The 15,100-nt window shown below is 38.8% G+C and overlaps 1 protein-coding gene across 1 annotated transcript in view; it reads right to left on the bottom strand.

Annotated features, from left to right (window-relative positions):
* TAFA5 (TAFA chemokine like family member 5) overlaps positions 1-15,100 on the bottom strand; it is a 390,119-nt gene that overhangs the window by 339,915 nt on the left and 35,104 nt on the right. The window lies entirely within an intron of this gene.

The raw sequence follows: 15,100 nt of genomic DNA, 5'->3' as shown, positions 1-15,100 counted from the left end.
GATATCACAGTTCCTATATGATATGCCCTCTGAAGATGACAAATATTTCTGAGTACAAGTGAACATTTTAAGATCTGAAATTGCTCTAGATATTTTATTACTCAAAGCCAGTAATTAGTCGGAAAATTAGCAAAACAGCAGTATTTTAAAATGTGACTTAAGCCTTGGTGCTTGCGCAGGATAAATTGAGACCTGATGAAGAAAGTTGAAAGAACAATACATAATGAGAACAGAATTGTCCTTGTCCAAGTATTATCTTTATATTTATTAATTTTCCTTCTATTTATCATGAGATTGCAGTATCTACAAAATCTTTTCTTGAGAGAGATGAAATAGAGACTGCACTCTGGAGTGTAGGGAGATTTTTTATCTATTTAAATATATAAATATCTAAAATGTTATATTTGTAGATATCTATGAATATATAAGAACATTCAAAAACATGGAAAATATTCTGTTCAAGAAATTAAAAATCTTAGGCCAGCTCTCCCATTCTTAATGCTACAAATTTATCTCCTCTGTAGAAACTACAGGTCAAAGAATGCATTTAAGATTGTGACTTTCACTGACCTGAAGTTTCATTTGTAGAGTTAGGTGATTACAACAAAATTAGCAATAATTAGGACTGGTTGGAAGGAAGAGGAAGAGACTGTCTGTTCTTTTAAAACATATTTCAAAGTTTTAAATATGATTCTTCATTAAAGAACTTCAGTAGTGTGCATGGTGAAACAGAAAATATGTAAATATGTTTTGTTATGCCAAAGTAAACAGTAGCGAGTCATTAACAGCTGTATTTCTTAAACCTGTCCTCACATCTCATTGTACTGAAGTAGGTAAGATTGCCATTTGTAGAGGCAATATTCATAAAACTCTAATAAGAATGAAATGTTACTATGTCCTTTGACACGATGCATGACAAAGACCTCTGCACAGCTTTAAACTATGCTGAAAGACAATACCAAATGAAACTGCAGAGTAGTCTGCAAGTGTCCTAAGGTATGTCTCTGCCAGTAAGCTAAACAGGTTCATGGCACAGTACTGCTTTGCAGTAATCCCTCATGGTGAATTTGTTAGCCTGCTCCTTGACATGGTTTCACTTCATGCCAGCTAATGCTCCCAGACAATGATTTAGGAATTAAAATGTGCCAGAGTACATTGAAAGACCAATATGGATGGTCTTTCCATATGGCCCTCTACTCTCATCAGATCCCACCTGGAATACTGCATTCAGCACTGGAGTCCCCAACACAAGAAGGACATGGAGCTGCTGGAATGAGTCCAGAGGAGGGCCACGAAGATGATCCAAGGGCTGGAGCACCTCTCCTATGAAGACAGGCTGAGAGAGTTGGGGCTGTTCAGCCTGGAGAACAGAAGGCTCCAGGGTGATCTTATAGCAGCTTTCCAGTACTTAAAGGGGGCCTACAGGAAAGCTGGAGAGGGACTTTTTACAAGAGTATATAGTGATAGGACAAGGGGCAATGGATTTAAATTGAAAGAGGGTAGATGTAGATTAGATATAAGGAATAAATTTTTCACTCAGAGGGTGGTGAGGCAGTGGAACAGGTTGCCCAGAGAAGTGTGGCTGCCCCATGCCTGGAAGTGTTCAAGGCCAGGTTGGATGAGGCTTTGGGCAACCTGGTGTAGTGGAGGGTGTCCCTTCCCATGGCAGGGGGATTGGACTAAATGATCTTTGAGATCCCTTCCAACCCTAACCATTCTATGATTCTATGATGGGATCAGGTACGCAACACATTCCTTTAGTTTAATGCTCTAAGCACACCTTTCTGATGAGCTTCACTACAGGCCTTGGATTACTTCAAATACTTTGAATTAAAAATAACCAGCTTAAAATACTATGCTTAACATCACAGGACCACAGAGACATCACGTGAGGCCAGTACTGACCCAAGGCTGAGTGTTATTTAGCATGGGTTTGGCCAGTTTGTTTCTTTTTGTCTCAGGTCTGGAAAATTTTCTCTGTAGTATTGAGAGATGTAGCCATACCTCTAAGTCTTGGAGAACTGGAAAAAGCAGATTTTAACAAAAGCCAATATGGCCTTTGAACTCTGAGAGTCTCTGAGACTCCTTTCTTCCTTTAACAGGACCTTACTTCCAGCAAATCCTAAGAGTGTCTAAACACTATTTCCTCTCCAGACCAGAAGCATGACCACATCTTTTGCAGATGTACCAGCATGAAACTAGCTGGCTCCAACCACTAACAGCTGCATGCAATTCAGTGCAAGTTGTGAAACTATTCTAAGGCCGTGCATACACTCTCCAGTAGTCGGCCTTTTCTGAACTACATAACCCTTTGGCTGAACTAGTAACATGACTGGCACCCACAGCCTAAGATAACTTTATAAATTATGTTTAGAAGTTGCATGCATGCCTGTGGCACATACAACACGTAGTTCTCCCCCAACATCACTGGGGCTTGCTGACCATCAATCAAGTACTACAGTTGATTTAGGTTTTGATAGAGGCACACTACACAAAGATAGGACACAAGTGCTATGTGCTTTACTAGAGCTTGTAAAGCTCTCATTCCCACAAGCAAGACTACAACTTTTTGGAATATGGCAGTAACAAATGAAAGACAAAAAAATAAGGCCATATTTGGTGGGTTATCTCTCCCTTCAGGACTGAAAGACCAGCAAGGAAGCCTTTAGCTATATCTACATTGGATAGTCTGATAGAAAGATCTGTATTGCAAAGCAGATGGCATTGAATATCTGATCCACACTAAAATTCCCTGAAAAAAATATATTCCTGACCAGATCAAGCCTAGTCCCACATCCTCTGATTCCTTTTGAAAGCAATCCAATTCCCAAGCTCCATGACTGTGGCATCCAATTATTATTACCCAGCTGGCTTGAATTGAAACTGAATGTAATTAACTAATTAACTAAGGTGGAAACCCTGCCTACAAAAGGCAGGCCATTTCCTCCTGGCTGTGGAAGATGCAATGGCATCCTTGGAGCTGCAGTCCAGGCTGGTGAGCAACACATGACCACTCCACAGTGTAAACAGTGAGGATTGAGAAACTTCCTGATCTACGTTAAGGTAGATAAATGCTTTCTATCTACACTATTTACATTTTCTATATATTTGTACCTTCCTAGTAGTAATGGTGGTTTAGGGATCCCTTCTTTCCCAAGCCTCTTCAAAGACAAGTAGCTTTCTGTCTTTAAGTACTCTTCATTGGAGGTGGAAGTAAGTCAATTATGTGTGAGGAACCACCTAAAAAACCATGACAAGAAACCAAAACTCCTTGTTCTAGTTTATGTGAAAACACCATGAAAGTAGCACTTACATAAACTGCAGTTGAGGGAAGACCATTAGAGATGTGTAGTGATTAATTCAGCCCTACCTAGCACAAACTACAATTTTTAAAATTTTCTTCTGAACCTGACCAGTAGAGAGTAGTCATTATTATGTACTGAGATGACCAGTCAAAGTGGAAAAATACATGACATGCCAAAGTACCTTTCCATATGGTTCATAGTCATCTGTGCATCAAACATTTATCATGGAAGATCCTGTTAAGGCCTCAAGAAGTAGTCAGGTAGCTACTGCTTTTCTGTGACTTAGAAGCTGAAAGAGATGATGAGGAATACAATACTAAGAAATATTCTGGACTATACAAACATTTTCCTAAACTTTTAAAATCATACCTGTGGAAAAAAAATTAAAAATTCTCACACATACCTGTGCGTCTTGCACACATACATACATAATAAAAACAAAGATGAAGGATCATGCTGCTTCAAAGATACGTTTGATTCTTCCAGTTCATTAGAAAAGGACCTTGAGATCAGTGCTCCCTTAAGAAGTCTCTTGTTATTACATCTTGGAAATATTTATATATGCTTTTTTTTTCCAACGTAATATCTTTTCAATCAAAAGGCTTTAATATTTGTTGGTTTTTAAATACCTCCTACGCAAAGTTTGTCAAATGTGATTTGAAAAAAATTGATTAGTGTGTCCTTCTTTTTCTTTCAATAAGAAAGATTAAAATCAGAAAGATTTTTCCTTAAAAAACAGTATTTAAATTCATCTTTTCCACTTATATAAAAAACACCCTATTTTTAGAAGTATTATTCTGATGCTTCAAATTCATAGAGATATTGTACATACTACACATAGGATAGATTGCTTTGTCCTATAAAAATTAAACGGTAGCCATTTTATTCGTTCACATAACAGCATGGTCGGATAGCTGTTGAAGAGATGCTTACTCATAGTATTACGTAAGGGGTGGGAGGAAGAGAAGAGCTTTTTGGTGATGCTACTCTATAAGTAGCTGATTGCAATTGGAAACCTGCATTCTGGTTGTACAGAAAAGTGTTTGCTATGTCAAAACATCAAACAACAGGTTTCTAGCAGGGCCTTGGAGCCATTCAAAATTGGCCAGCAGAACATTTGAAGAGAAGTGGAATGGGAAAGAAAACTTCTAAATGAAAGAAAAAAATAATTTTTGACAAAGGCCTGAATGTTTCGTCTTCATAATTTCTATCTATGGCTTCCAGTGGTGCCTGCCAATTGAACCTAAAGGAGCACTAGATTTGTTGTGTACCCAAACTAATAAATTTCCTTGTGAACAGCTGATAAAACTACTGGGCTTCAAGAAGATGTCGAAACATAAATGGAGCACTTTGATCTGATTGCTCTTTGCTTACAGTGTCATTTCTGCTTGTGCAAGATGGCTGCAAAATGCTAGCAAAATTGAATTGCAGTTTTCTTATCACCACTCTGCATGGTGCAAATGATATGTTCAACTGTGGGTATTCAAAAAGCTTTCAGATTAGAAAGTTTCGATTGTGTTGGAAAGCTTTTAGTTTTTTTTCAAATCTATGTATTTCATACTACACCAATAACACCTCGTAATACTGTCCAGAATGCGTGATTCAATGTTCTCTGCTTTTCCCAGCTGCCACAAATTAGTTATGAGAAACAGGCTCCATTGTAGTCAGAGGCAGATGGCAGGTAGTTTTTAAATGTCTCCATTACCTTGTTCTCCACCCTGTTCCCTCCAAGTCATTTTAAGTGGAGCAGTACTTATTTTAGCTTTTGTATATGAATATTTAGTTAGCAGATTTACCGTACTTCAGCATCTTCTTCTCCTGCTTGCCTTCTAGAATTGTCTATGTCCAAAAGGTAATATTAGTAAAACTCCCACAAAATACAACTTCATCAAAAGACTCACCTCACCTGCTGGAACATTTTAGGAAACAATATGAATATGAATAATTAATTTATTTAATAACAATCATTGTATCACAACATTCAAAGGTCATTTTTAAAGAACTTATTCTCTGCTGACTCCTTGCTTTCTGTCTTGTCTCCTCACTAATCCTTTGGTCTAACTTTTTTATGTTTTTGTTTTATCATCACAGATTCTTTCCTTATAGTCATAGAATCTTGATGCCGCTAACAGAATTCAGAGAGTTTATTATAGAAAGCTTGTTACATATAAAGTGTTTATGGAAAAAAGAGATCTTTACAGTCATACTCAAATAGAACTTTGTATGAGGAAGTTTACAAATAGTTTACAAATTTTGGTTCATTTTGAGTACATCTCTAGGGTAATATATATTAATATTTAAAAGCATTTCTCTTTTAAACAAAATCAGAAATACTTTCCCAAATTTATTACCAGAAGGCCATGCACTCTCAACTGCTGATGTATTTGTATTATTGCCCAATAACCAATTGAAACCAAGATAATATGCTTTTTAAAACATCTGTTGTTACACTTGTTCATCTTATTTCTTTAAACAAGCAAATATGTTAGCCATCAAGGTTAATAAAACTTCTCACTTAGAGATGTGCTAAACAGATTACTGATACCAGATTTCAGCAAAATGCTTTAGGGAAAACCCAGCAAACAAATACTATGTTTAGTACACATACAATTTGGTGACATTCTATGGCCTACTTAACATGAGGAGTAATTAGATACTGTAGTAATCCCTTCTGGTCTTCCCTCTATGGATGAGGAGTGTGTTTTCCAAAGGAAAAAAAAGAGCAAAAATACAAAATTTCACACTTGATAAATGTTCTCTACAGAGGACATTTGGATCAACTTTTTCCTCTTCTGCTTCTTCTGCTATTTCTTCTGGAGTTGCAGGCAGTACTAGTCTGAAATCATCAAGCCAGACCCCTAGTCTGACTTACTTGCTCTTCCAGACATACCACCTAGTCCTAAATATTCAAGATGAGAAGCACTGCATTAGTAGCAAGGCACTCCTCTTGTAAAACACTAGCAGTGAATGTAGCAGGCCTGAAAGAGCCTCTGCTGTCATAAAGTTCTGATTACTGCTGAAAATATTGGCTACTGAGATCTACTGCAGCTAACTTAATGGCTCAAACTAGCAAACAGGTTCTGATCAGCAACAGAATATGGATACGGTGGGAGCAATATGTAAGTATTAGGACAAATAATCCTGTGTGGGATGGAAAAACTGAGATATTAAAAAGTTAGTCCAGATCTTCATTCAGGAGAAAAAAAAAAATATTTGGAAAAAGTATGCCTGAGTACATCTTCCCTAATTTTGGACATTTCAGTGAAATTTAAATTAAGCACTTGGATTTTTCAAAAAATCAGTGGAGAGAGATAGGTTATTTCCAGTGGAGGTTATTAGTGAGTTTTGCACAACCGCACTTCTAACTCACGTAACTGAGTTCTTCTAACTTACGTAACTGAGTTAGGAGCCTCTTGGATGAACCTTGACCTTCCAGATCCTTAGAGTAGATAATAGAGATTAATTAAGATCTTTATATCATATCTTGGAGAACATTTCTGTTCTTGGGAAGTTTTCAATAACATAAATTCATTCAGCCCTCTGATTCCATGTCAAACAGACCATAGCCATGTGCCAATGAAAGGAGATGTATTGAAAAAAAATATTTGAAATCAGAATATTTTTATATTATTAGTGCCATTATATACACTGATGAGACCAGAACAGTCACGTAAACTAATATTTCTTAGTCTCACCATTGGATTAGGTTTTTATTAAGTTTGTTTCTAATATTAATGTTTTCCCTTACAAGCTTTAGAAGCTAAGCCTCCATAGAAAGGTGTGGAAGCTCCACAAAGCAGAGTAAAATAATAAGCCTAACTGAAAAGAGCAGTCTACAGGAACAGTTATATGCAAATTAAACTGGACATTCTGGGGATCCTCAGAGGACTGATCAACTTAAAGCACTAAAGTGAATCCTCAGCAAACAAAGGTGAGACAATACTAACATCAATAGTTTCTTATTTTTACTCATTTTGAAATAATGATTCAACTAATTTTTTTAGACACAAAGATGATTTTACTCTCTCCCTGAAAAATCTATTGGCCAGATTAATATTCTAGTGCTTAAGTACTTAGCACAGTACAAATATTTTATTTTCTACATATTTACAGAATAAATCCAACAATTTGTCACAAATTCCTTGTGTATGTCCTGCTCTCTGCTTCCTTTTGCAAAAAAGAATTTAAGTATTCTTTGGCACACACATTCATGGTGGGTTTTTTCCAGCATTCAAAGAATATTCTTTAAGTGATTAGTCTTCTTCTGATGAAAGGCCATGGCTGAGAAGTTCTCATTATATAAAAGAAACTAACAGAATGTAAAATGAACATACAGATGACATAATCCATATTGGTCTGGCGAGGTCCCCGATGACTGGAAGAGAGGGAACATAACCCCCATTTTTAAAAAGGGGAACAAGGAGGACCCGGGCAACTACAGGCTGGTCAGCCTCACCTCTGTGCCTGGCAAGGTCATGGAGCAGATTCTCCTGGCAACCATGCTAAGGCACATGGAGAGCAAGGAGGTGGTGGGTGACAGCCAACATGGCTTCACCAAAGGCAGATCGTGCCTGACCAACTCGGTGGCCTTTTATGATGGGGTGACAGCATCGGTGGACAAGGGTCGACCAACGGATATCATCTACCTGGACTTGTGCAAAGCTTTTGACACTGTCCTGCACGACATTCTTCTCTCTAAACTAGAGAGGCATGGGTTTGATGGATGGACCACTCGGTGGATAAGGAATTGGCTCAATGGCCGTACTCAGAGAGTAGTGGTCAACGGCTCGATGTCCAAGTGGAGACCGGTCATGAGAGGCGTCCCTCAGGGGTCCGCGTTGGGCCCGGCCCTCTTCAACATCTTTGTCGGTGACGTGGACAGTGGCATGGAGTGCACCCTCAGCAAGTTCGCCGATGACACCAAGCTGTGTGGTGCCGTCGACACACTGGAAGGGAGGGATGCCATCCAGAGGGACCTCAACAGGCTGGAGAGGTGGGCCCATGTCAACCTCATGAAGTTCAACCAGGCCAAATGCAAGGTCCTACATCTGGGTCGTGGCAATCCCAGGCACAAATACAGACTGGGTGGTGATTGGATCGAGAGCAGCCCTGAGGAGAAGGACTTGGGAGTACTGGTGGACGAGAAGCTCAATATGAGCCGGCAATGTGCTCTTGTGGCCCAGAAGTCCAACCGCGTCCTGGGCTGCATCAAGAGGAGCGTGGCCAGCAGGTCGAGAGAGGTGATTCTCCCCCTCTACTCTGCCCTCGTGAGACCTCACCTGGAGTACTGCGTCCAGTTCTGGAGCCCCCAACATAAGAAGGACATGGACCAGTTGGAGAGGGTCCAGAGGAGGGCCACGAAGATGATAAGAGGGCTGGAGCACCTTTCCTATGAGGACAGGCTGAAAGAGTTGGGGCTGTTCAGCCTGGAGAAGAGGAGGCTCTGGGGTGACCTTATAGCGGTCTTCCAGTACCTCAAGGGGGCCTACAAGAAAGATGGGGAGAGGCTGTTCAGGAGGGCCAGTTGTGATAGGACAAGGGGTAATGGTTTTAAAATAGAGGGAGGTAGATTCAGGTTGGATATTAGGAAAAAATTTTTTACCATGAGAGTTGTAGAACACTGGAACAGGTTGCCCAGAGAGGTGGTGGATGCTCCATCCCTGGAGACGTTCAAGGCCAGGTTGGATGAGGCCCTGAGCAACCTGATCTAGTTGGAGATATCCCTGTTCCTTGCAGGGGGGTTGGACTAGATGACCTTTGAAGGTCCCTTCCAGCCCTAACGATTCTATGATTCTATATACTGAAATACAGTTATATGAAAAGGAGTAGAATGGTTGGGTAAATACCCAATTAAAAAATTGTTTTCCAAACTAACAGTAAAGTGGTCAAGAGAGCAGATTGTGAATCCCTTCTTTGCCATAGTTTGTTTTTTTTTTTCTTCAGCAAAACATTTAGCTGAGACTTAACTGCAGCTACTTTAGCAGTCTAAAGACACTTAGCTGACATTATTCTTCTTGGTTCCATCAGGGGTCACCACAGAGACATCTCCAAAACACTATTCATTCTGTCATAAGATATGTGCCCAAAATAACAGGATGAATCATAGCTGATTGTGCCTCTTCTTTTCCATTAACTCTGGAGAAAGTCTAGGGAAATGGCTTAAATTGGACACTTATATTTTTAGATGGCTAAAAATTGTCCAAACCCAATAAAATTAGTGAGAGTTTAATATTTTGGTTGTTTTCAGAATCAAAAACTGTGAGGCCTCCCAGAACAGAAACCAAAAGAGCAAATAAAGCAAAGCCACCTGAGGTACCTACATAAAGCTAAACACTAGGACAATGATGAAAATTATGAAAACAAGATGTCTCATTCACAACTGGAATCTCCTGAGGTCATGATCTTTCTCCCAAAGAACAAAGGATGGGGTTATGTTTCAAGAAAAGCCAAAGGGGATATCCACAACAGTGATCATTGCTCATGCCATGGCTTAGTGCCTGGCAGCATGAAACAATCCCAATTCTCACAGGTGAATGCTCCAAACAGAAGGCTGCATTGGCTAGGGCTACACCCTTTCTCTGACCTAAGGCAGGTAGGAATTCATCTGGTAAGATTCTGGAAAGATAGAAAGTGTAAATGGCTGCATAAATAAGGCATCTAAAAGGGAGGAACTTCAGGTCCAGTTCCTGCTTTAAGGCATAGAGAAGGAATTGAATGCTTGTGTTTCCAAGTACCCTTAAGAGGTGGGACACGGCTCCAATTTCCTCCTAACAGCCTGTAGTTTTAGGTACTGCATAATGTTATGGCTTACTGACCTAAGCAACTTTTATCACCTTTTCAAAAGAGAAACAAGAGCAAATACAACCCCTGTGTTTAAATTACACTTAGTTTGAGATGTGCAAACTCACTGCTCCCAAATTAGAAGTTACCAGCTTGTAACACAGAAAGTGCAGGCTGTGATCCTTTGAAAATCATCAGATAAATTCCAAGGCTCAGCTTTAGGTACTCAGGTCAGCAAAGAAACAGTAAAAAAAAAAAAAAAAAAAAAAAAAAAACAACTAACAAACTAAAAGACGACTATCAGAGATTGTTAGATATCATGCTGACATTTGCTTCCATATCAAGAATGAACTGATGAAAAAGTCAGCGTCAAACAGAACAGGAGTTAAGCAGGTATCAGAGTCTAGACCTTATCAAAAAGATCGACAATGAATCTCAAACTGAGTGTAGAAAATAGTAGTAACTACTTCCACGACATAACATTTCTTTATGTTATGATCGCACTGAGTGAGCCTTCTAAAATTCCAGAACTGTAACTGTCGTGATCATAACCAGAAGACCCCTGTCCACTGAGGAGTCAGCGATCCCCACAACAGTTAATCTGAGTGGGCACGTGCCTGTGCTGTGCTGCATCTATAGCTGTGCCGCATCTATAGCTGTGCCATCAGGCCTGCGCAGTGCTGGGCGTATCCCTGGGCTGCAGCATAAGCTTAGCCCACCCTTGGGAACAGAGGAACACGGCAGGCAGCTCCCACTCAGTACCCGTGATTACACCACTGATGTGTCCTTGCATTTATCTAAAAATGCAGCAAGAAGTTCTTATGTGAACATCTCTTTTTTTTTTTTTTTTTTTACAGTAGAAATGATTAATAGAACTGCTTTCTTCTAAGAAAATCCTGTAAGAGCTCAAAAGACCTTCTTTACAGTGCTAGCTTCAATAAATGGCATTTTAAGTGGTGTTTCACAGAGAGTGCCCTTCTTACTACCATCATAATGAACCAGGGCTTCCAGATGCAACACAGTAACCAAGATACCTTATGCTCCAGCTGAAATACCAGTCTTTAGACCTTGAAATAACAAACTTATTTCTACTAACATCTATGGTGTTAATAACACTTTATCCAGAACACACCAGTGTAAAGCCATCGTTTTGCTTTTTGAAATACACTTAAGAAATGTCCTAAAATTAAATGGCAAAAGTAGAAAGTCAAAATTTTTGAATAGTCAGGTCCAGTCTAACTAAACTTCTAACATTCATGATGCTTAATGATCTGCTTAAGAGTGAACTACCTGCCCAGCTTTTTAAAAGTACACAATCACGAGTATTTCCTTGTTTCTGGCACTATTTTTAAGACATTCATACCTAACATACCAAGCTTTTAACAATGTCATCATTTTTGACTTACTCACATGACCAGGAACTACAATCTTCACCTGCTTTCTATATATAGTTAACAGAAGCATCTGCCTATGAGGATTACAGATCCTCAACTAAATCATTCCAAGTTTGTTACAAGAGCTCAGTTAAAGTGAGGTTCAGGTCAGGGTGAAAATCCAGAGACCACAGTGCAATCTACTCTCCCTTCAGCCATTTCAAACACAGCTACTTAATTGAATAATAATATATATATATGTATTACATTCTTACACACTAATCTCCTTTTCTCAAGGAGATTTGAATGTAAAAGTTCTGAAGACCATTATTTAGCTATCTGCTCTGGACTGGAAATTTAATACTAAGTTTTTTTGCGTTGAGTACTTTTCCATTCAGTTCAAATTGCTTTTAAAGATTGTGATACTCACTGAATTCCTAGTTTGTCTTCATAAAAATGATGTTTAATAAAAGTTGGACAGTCAAAATACAGAAGTATCAAATAAAGAAGAAAAACTCATAGAATATAAAAATCACTACAACGCCTTGTGTGCTCACTGTCAGACAAACCACAATTCCAGCAAACAGTAGATCTCTGTTAATTTTGCTAAATGGCACATTCAAGAAATAAAAGCAAAATAAAAGGAATCATCAGTTCAGCATTTAAGAAAAACACATTTGATACTATATTTTTAAATGAAATCTCCTCCTCCAACAAAAGTGCCATGTAGCAATCTTAAGTCTATTCACAGTATACCAACTTGATCACCTCATTCTTCTCCTGCAAAAAACTCAGAGCACACATAATGACAGTGTAATCAACATTTAAATGAATTCACAAGACATTGTCTAATCTTGTGAAGACCAGGAAAGATCTAACAATAAGCAGCATAGAAACCCTCTTCATTATCGTGTATGGATGAGCTTCCTAAAAGTGACAATTTCTAAGTTTGAAACGAAATTAATGAATAGAGATAATGGAGATAAACATCATTCAGAGCCTCATCTAGACTGATGCTGAGTCTCCTCCTCCTCCATATCATTCATTATAAGGTAAATGCATTTAACAGGATTAGTGGGCAAGATGATCATTCACTCCGTTTCATCCAAATCCTGCTATGTTTATTCTATCTATCTCATCACATAAGAGAATCTAGAACACACCCACTTTTCATTTTGAATATGAACTGCATTTATTTTTTTGGAAAATGCATTTGTTCAAAAACAACATGGTTACAGATTTTGTAGCCTCATATTTTTATATGAAAAATGGATATATCAAAACTCTGATACAATTCATCCATCAAGATCCGTGTAACTAAACTCTCCTCTAATCACATGAATAAAAATCCTTTAAGAAAAGTACACTTTGCATCAAAGCCCTGAAAACCCAGAGAGTCTATCTGGTTGCAGCAGAGAAAATGATGTTAATCTAGCATTTAGAATCTCAAGTCTTTATCATCCCTCAATGAAATACACAGAGCTACTAGTTCCATTTAGAGAGCTGCTAACTGCATTGCCTCAGAGGAGCAGTTTCTAGGAAGTCAAGTTTCAAGCTTTGTAGAATCCATAAATCAGTATCAACTCCTTATATTATACGCTGACATAAATGGAAAAAGCCCTACACTGTCATTCCCCTTCCCTACATTAAAAGTCTGTGTAAAGAAAATATTCCACTTTAGCAATGTGCATAGTATGCTGTGACTGTCGTTCTTCATGCCAACTAGCACTATTCCCTCCGGTCCTCTCAGAATTTATTTTCCTATCTGTAGTCTTACAGTTGAATTATAAATTCTCTGGAAGGAAGAGTCTTTACTAACAACTTGTTCAGTACCTTAAATGAAATCAAGTTCCTATCCCATGACTGTTCCAAGCCCACAACAGATTTGGACAAGGCATACTTTTAAATTTTTACCTTAAAGTGACATATTTGTCACTTTAGCAACACAAAATAGAGAAACATTATTTTTCTTTCATGAAGAGAACTAAAGCTTAGGCTGTATGTGGTGGTATAACACAAAGGAAACAAACTAGCTTATCCTGGAGTGTTTGGCACATAAAGCTTTTCTCTCATGTAGTCTCCTCTCATTTCTCTCGTTTTGCCTGTTGAAAACACAAAGTGGTTAGAGATCCAAGAGAGATGGTTACCACATCACATAGAGAGTATTTGTAGAATATCCAGAGTGAAGTCTTGTCCTAGGCAATAGCAATTCCCAGTTAACCTTTGGAAGTCTAATCCTATTAAGCCTTCATCAGTTTTACATAACTGTACGAAATTTAACAAGAGCAAGTGCCGGATTCTCCACCTAGGCAGGATAATCCTGGTTATATGTACAAACTGGGGGACAAGAGGCTGGAGAGTGGCCCTGTAGAAAGAGATCTGGGGGCTTGGGCTGTTGGCAACTCGAATACAAGTCAAGACTGTGTCCTGGCAGCAAAAAGGGCCAACTGTGTCCAGGCATGCATCAAGCACAGCATAGCTACCCGGTCCAGGGAGGCAATCGTAGCACTCTACACTGCACTGGTGTGGCCTCACCTCAAGTACTGTGTGCTCATTTGGGTGCCTCAGTATAAGAAGGACATCAGACTATTAGATGAGGGTGACCAAGATGGTGAAAGGTGATGAGGGAAAGACTTGCAGAGGAGCAGCTGAGGTCACTTGGTTTGTTCAGCTTGAAGAAGAGAAGGCTGAGGGGTGACCTCATCAAAGTCTACAAATTCCTCAAGGGAGGAAGCAGAGGAGGAGGTGCTGATCTGCTCTCTGGGGACCAGCAATAGGTCATGAAGAATGAAGCTGCATCAGGGAAGTTCAGATAGAACATCTGGAAAAGGTTCTTCACTGAGAGGGTGGTCAGTCATTAGAACAGGCTCCTCAGGGAAGTGGTCACAGCACCAAGCCTGTCCGAGTCCAGGGGGTGTCTGGATGACACTTTTAGTCATATGGTTAACTTTTAGGTAGTCCTATAAGTAGGAGAGAGTTGGACTCGATGATCCTTATGGATCCCTTCCAACTTGAGATACTCTATGATTCTATGATTCAATTTCTACAGTTTGTTGTTTTTTTTCCTTTGCGTTGCTAGTATCAACTTCATGCTTTTTCCCCATAAAATGAAAAGTCAATACCTGTAATGAATTATATTATTAAACCAGGAGAGCTATTTGGAGAATAAATACATGTAGTATACGCTTAAGAACCATACTGAAAACATCATAAATAAAAGCTGTATATTATCATTGTGTAATCTATTGGATTTATTAAATTCTGCTTAGACATTGAGAAAGAAGAGGCTAAACTAGCCAAAGAGGATTAACGCCATAAGAAAGAAGAAAAAGGATTAATTTAAAAATGCTGGAAAAAAAAATGAAACTGTTTAAGAAAAGGTTATGACTCCATAGTTTGGCAAGCTGGTAGCCTGAATCACTAAAAAAGGAGAATTAATGGGCTCCTTGGCTTGAAGTGCTACATCTGTTTAATTGACTATCCTCTGTCCTTTGTCCTTGTAAAAATTCTAAACACAGAATTAAACAGTTTCTAGCCGACAGCCAAGTTTATATATTCCTAAGAAGATCTCAGGTTGCTTCATGCGTTTTTACTGCTTATGCAGACAAAAAGTGGCAATACGTTCGGTAAATGACAGCTCTG

The sequence above is a fragment of the Tauraco erythrolophus genome, chromosome 4, assembly GCF_009769465.1.
Source record: "Tauraco erythrolophus isolate bTauEry1 chromosome 4, bTauEry1.pri, whole genome shotgun sequence".
In the NCBI taxonomy this organism is placed as follows: domain Eukaryota; kingdom Metazoa; phylum Chordata; class Aves; order Musophagiformes; family Musophagidae; genus Tauraco; species Tauraco erythrolophus.
Note: the sequence above shows the minus strand (reverse complement) of the source record. Positions and strands in the feature narration are given on the sequence as shown.